Source organism: Myotis daubentonii, chromosome 3, assembly GCF_963259705.1.
Source record: "Myotis daubentonii chromosome 3, mMyoDau2.1, whole genome shotgun sequence".
In the NCBI taxonomy this organism is placed as follows: domain Eukaryota; kingdom Metazoa; phylum Chordata; class Mammalia; order Chiroptera; family Vespertilionidae; genus Myotis; species Myotis daubentonii.
In genome coordinates this window covers 5,098,533-5,104,196 of record NC_081842.1, presented here as the reverse complement: position 1 = coordinate 5,104,196, position 5,664 = coordinate 5,098,533, and the positions used below count along the sequence as shown (strand labels likewise).

The window sequence follows — 5,664 nt, the reverse complement described above, 5'->3', positions numbered from 1 at the left end:
TGGCCTCAGCATGTACCTGGGGTTGCAGGACAATGACTGGGACCACTGTCAAGGGCAGGGACAGAGCTGCTGCGGGCGGGGTCTGGCGTGGGCGGCCTGAACTTTTGTCCTGAGCCCCCATCCCCGCCCAGGCAGCCCTCCAGGAGCCAGGAGCCAAGAGCTGCGCCTCCCGCCCCGGCAGCCGGCAGCCCACATGAAAGCCATTAGCTTCCCACTGATGGAGGGGGCGGTAATTTTTTGAAACCACCCTCGCTGCTGCTTCTCTCCTTTGCCCGATTCCTGCCAACCTCGATCAGGGCCCCCTCCCGCCCACACTGGCGCGGCTCCAGGCCCCGTGCCCCCTGCTGCTGCCCAGCCGTGGGAGGGCCGCTCGCTGCCACCCCCGCAGGAGGGGCTGCCGTCCAGAATTCCTCCGGATGCAGCCCTGGCCCAAGGACGCTGGGCTACCCTGCAGTCGGGCTGGGCAGGGGACACGCTACTGCAAGGAGCTGCTGCAGGCACCGGGCCGCCCCCTCCCCCCCACCAAGTGGCAGCGCTCAGGGGTGCCCCTGCCCTGCAAGGCCCTTCCGGGGTAACCCCACCCGAGAGGCCCTCCCTGCCACACTGCACCCTCTGGAGAGCTGGGCGGGGGGAGCAGAGGAGAGGACCCGCCCTGACGCCCGTTGCCTCCTCGCGGGCCACCAGCAGAAGGGTCCCCGTGGCTGCTTTTCAGAAACGAAGACGCAGTTCACGTGCTGCCAAACTCAGCGTCTAAACCACAACAAGGCGCACAGCTGTGGTTCTGAGTGAGTCACGAGGCTGTGCAGCCACCACCACCTTCTAACCCAGAACCTTCCATTCCCCTCCGGCCCAGCAGCCGCCAGGGGCACCCCACCTCCCACAGCCCGTCTCTAGAAGCCACAGCCGCTTCCCCTGCCATAGGTCTGCCGGCTCGGGACGCTTCACACGAACGAACTCGCATGAAGCGGAGTCTCTGACCGGCTCTTCCCCGTCCCTGATTTGTCCAGGTTCCAGGCCAGCCCGTGGGGACTTCCCTCCTTTTCGCGGCTGGACCGTCTCCCTGGTGTGGCCAGCGCAGCGGTTTGTGCATCAGCGGACGGCTGCTGTGGCTTGTAAGTGTCGTTGCTTCACAGACTCCCCACCCCCCTCCCGCCCAGCGGCTGCCCCCAGGGCAGGGGTCCAGCTGCCCACTGTTAGGATCTCCTGTGCTGAGCCAGTGGCCGCAGGGGACGTGGGTGGGAGTGTCTGGGTGGGGACGCTGGGGCCTCTCGGCACCCCTCCCGCTCCCCTGCCTGGCGTCTTCATCAGTAACATGGAGCGCTTGAGCCACACAGCCTCTCGCATCTCTGGCTTTTGGCAAAGCGATGGCGCAGGCGGGCAGCCTGTGTTATTACCTCTGAGGAAGGAGAGGAAAGCAAACTGTGGGCTGGCAGGGTTGGCGCGGCCATAACTGAACGTGGTTTTGTTTTTTCTTTTAACCCTCACCCGAGGGTATTTTTTCCATGGATTTTCAGAGAGAATGGAAAGGAGGAAGAGGGGGACAAAATGGGGGGGGCGGTGGGGAGAAGAGAGACACACCTCTTGGTTGCCTCTTGAACACACCCAACCAGGGCCGGGGATTGAACCTACAACCCAGGTAAATGCCCTTGATAGAGAATCGAACCTGAGACCCTTTGGTGCGTAGGCCGGCGCTCTAACCATTTAGCGACACTGGCCAGGGCTGAAATGCTTTTTAAATAGTAATCTAAGTCAGTGATGGCGTACCTTTTGAGCTCGGCGTGTCAGCATTTTGAAAAACCCTAACTTAACTCTGGTGCCGTGTCACATATAGAAATTTTTTGATCTTTGCAGCCACAGTAAAACAAAGACTTATATTTTTGATATTTATTTTATATATTTAAATGCCATTTAGCAAAGAAAAATCAACCCAAAAAATGAGCTCGCGTGTCACCTCTGACACGCGTGTCATAGGTTCGCCATCACTGATCTAAGTTGGTCCACAGAAGACATCTGTAGTGGGTTCCCAAACGACAGGAAATCACTGTGAACGACAGAAAGGCATGACCAAATTAAACAGAGAAGACACGACAGGAACGAATGCGGAGCGGTGTTGAGCTCCCGATCCCCACAGATCAGTACGGCGGGGGGCTAGGAGGCCAGGCGGTGCCCATCAGAGAGGGGTTTTGCGGGACTCTGCATCGCTCTCATTTCGAGCTGCCATTGGGTTGAGCTGCCACAGCAGCCAACGTGATTTTCGATTACATTGAAGGAGTGCAGGGGCTGACACGGGGCGGTGACCCTGGGGAGACCACGTTCTGGGAGGGAGGCGAAGAGGGCGGCCCGGAGAAGGGCAGGCCTGGAGGAAGGTGACTGACGTGGAGCTGTGACGCCTTAGGAAGCCCGAGAGCCCAGGATGCTCTCTGTGGAGGGAGACGTCGCCTGGGGCCTGGAAGGAGGCCGGGCCCGAGCTGGTGGGCTGTCACCCAGGACGAGGGAGCCTGCTGTGGCAGCAGAAGGCACCTGGGCGTGGGAGAACAGGTGAGGCGCGCCCAGGAGGGGCAGCCTCTTATCAGGGACTTCCAGTGACTTTCCTGTTTATGGGGCCTGGGGAATTGCAGTCAGATAAGCAGGGGGAGGATGGGGAGGGGCGGCTGGGCTCACAGGAGCCTCCCCGCTGGGAGCCAGCCAAAGCCCGCTGCTGCCCTGCCCGGGGTGATTGAGACTTTCTCTGCAAGTGCACTGTCCCCTCAGCGCCTGAAGCTGCAGCGGTAAATCGGTAAATCGCCTGCCGGGGCGATCTCTGCTCCACGCGGGCCCCCGGTGGCACCAGGCAGGGTGACTCACACATTCGGAGTCAACTGTGGAAGCGGGGTTCTTCCCAGAGCGCCTGCCGGTGTCCTGGGTGACCGGTCAGGCCCAGGGCCCGGAGCGGCTGGGGATTGGCCAGCCCATCGGCCGGTTGCCTTTTGCACCCCAAGAATTTGGGGGAGGGATGGGAACCCATGGCTGCTACCTGATCCCAGTTCCGAAAACCATCTGGTTCAGTGCAGCGGCCACCTCTCCACCAGAGCTGCCCTGGGCGCGCTGCAGGCAAAGCCTCGCCTGGGAGGCGGCCCAGGTCACACAGCACGTGGCCTGCGGCGGCCTCAGGGTCAGCGGCCACTTCTTACCGACCCGATGGATTCGGGGGTCCCGGCGCGGGCCGGCCTGTAAAGCTCATGTTCAGAGGGAGTGTCTGCTGACACATAAGTCCATGGCCAGAGACACTCTTAGTCGTTTGATGGCCACACTCCTTTCTGCCGTGCTCCTCGCAGAGGCAGGACGAGCTGGCGGGCCTGAGTGGCACTCCTCGCCGCTTTTCCCGGGAGGGCTCGTGGCTCTGGGACAGCCGCAGGCGCAGGGCCGGCCTAGGGCTCCTCACCGTCCTGCAGGGCTCGGGGCTGCCCCATCCTCCCGCCGGGGCCTGGCGGGGCTGGAGCTCAGCCACCTGGAGACCAGCATCGCACATTCCTGAGAGCTTAGTGGACAAGGACAGCCTGAACTTGGGAAACAAAAGGACAGGTGTCTGCTCCCAGAACCTGCCCCCCGCAGTGCGGGCCGCGGGACGGCTGCCAACGCTCCCTGCTCCCTCGGGTCAGGCTGGGGAAGCCTGGCTCTCTCTCCCGAGATGCCTGCCGCTGGGAGCGAGTGCAGACGAAGGTCAGCCCTGCACTGAGCTGTAATCTCCAGCTGTCAGACGCAGGCCCTGGGAGGTGTGGCCGAGGCCTGTGAGTCAGACCCCAATCCCGTCTCTGTGCCCGGGAGCTCGCAGGCCCAGAGCACGTCCTGATTGTCTTGCTCAATCTTGCAGTTCCCACCTGCATGGCACACGCAGCTCCTGCCAGCCTGGCCCTCTCAGCTCCCGCCAGCATGGCACACGCAGCTCCCACCAGCCTGGCACACGCAGCTCCCACCAGCCTGGCACACGCAGCTCCCACCAGCCTGGCACACGCAGCTCCTGCCAGCACGGCACATGCAGCTCCTGTGCTGGCACCGTATGGGCTCTGGGACGCGTCCAGGGATGTTCCTGCTCTCGGGGGGCCTGACTCTTACCCATCAGGGACCGCTGGTCTTCAGGGAGCCCTGTTTTGGGTGCTGGGGACCCCTCCCCCAAAGGGTTGCCCAGCAGACCTGCACCGGGGAGCATGGCTCTCTGCAGCGTGTGCGCTGCTGACACAACGCCACCTGGAGCCCAGGTCCTATCTAAACGCACTTTAGATGCGGGAGTGAGGGTGCTTCTGACCACCCTCCCGTTCCCTTTCAGGGACCTCTCCCACTTGGCCCCTCCCTCAACCGGCCTCAGTCAGTGCCACCCACAGGGTCTCAGCACGTGTGGCTCCCAGGGGCGGCATCGAAGACACACAGTCGCTGCTCCATGGGTGGCAGGGACTGTTCTGGGCGAGAGGCGAGGCAGGGGCTGGCAGACTCCTTGCCTCTGAGCTGAGGTTTCAGTGGGTGGAAGCTGTTTTCATGGCTTCTGTGATTATTCGCAGCGTCGGCATTTCCCGCTGCACCCACGGCACGGCCGCTCACCCATCGACACTGTCCTGGGCAGGGGGCAAGGACGGGGAGCTGAGGGACAGAGGGAAGCCCCCGTCACCCTTTATTGCTTTAATGCTTTGCCCCCACATTCTCTTTCTTACTGATAGTTTATTTCTCCCTTTTTGATATTTTATTTCTTTCTTGCTGATATTTTATTTTATTTATTTCTTACTGATATTTTATTTCTTACTGATATTCTATTTCTTTCTTGCTGATATTTTATTTTATTTATTTCTTACTGATATTTTATTTCTTACTGACATTTTCTTTCTTTCTTTCTTTCTTTCTTACTGGTATTTTAAAGAAGCCAGTTTGAGCCCCACCCTCACATCCCTAATGAGGAACTTTCACCTCTTTTTCCCAGTAAATGACACAGTCCTCTGTGAACTCTTGCTGAACTGATTTTATGAGCAAACTGTTCTCATTCGTTGAGAACTGGCCAGGCGACCCAAATGGGGCCAGTGCGGGCAGGTGAGGCTGCCCGGCAGGTGACAGCTTTCAGGGCTCTGGCCCGAGGCCGGCGCCACCTCTGCTGACGTGTGCTGACTGGGCTGGCTGTTTACTACACTGCTTTTAACAGCTTCACTTCCAGTAAACCCGAGAGCACGCCCCGCCACCCTCATTTACAGCACCCGGCGTATCACAGGGCGGCGTGTGGGCCAAGAAAGGGAGAGTCCTGGAAAGGTGAGGCTAGCTGGCAGCCGGGCACATCCCCTGATGTGAAGAAAGAGTCTGGGTGAACCAGATGGCCGCCTCGGCGCTGCCCAGGGACACGCTGCAGGCTGCTCCTTGGAAGTGGATTGAGCAGAATTTCTTCTTGAGGAAAATCTAAGTCATCAAGGGTGTTGGTCTGGGAAGAGGAGCTGGTCTCAGGGTGGCTGGCTGCCAGAGTGATGTGGACAAGTCATTTCTCCTCCTGGAGCCTCAGTTTCCCTCCCTGTATAATCGGGGTGTTCAGTGATGATTTCTTAGTGGGAGGCAGCACAGCACGGTGTAGGCTCGGGGCTCCTGGTTCAGTCCTTCGTCTTCCCGGCCGCGGGCCAGTGGGAGAGGCCTGACCTTGTGAAGACTCGGTCTCCCCCT

At 60.3% G+C, this 5,664-nt stretch overlaps 1 long non-coding RNA gene across 1 annotated transcript; it reads right to left on the bottom strand.

Moving 5' to 3' along the window:
• Positions 1-1,869: 1,869 nt before the first annotated feature.
• On the bottom strand, positions 1,870-5,460 carry LOC132229882 (uncharacterized). Its single transcript, XR_009451746.1, has 2 exons — positions 3,175-5,460; positions 1,870-2,041 (listed from the first exon to the last, which is right to left on the bottom strand). It is a non-coding gene; the product is annotated as an uncharacterized LOC132229882 (long non-coding RNA).
• Between the last annotated feature and the right edge of the window lie 204 nt (positions 5,461-5,664).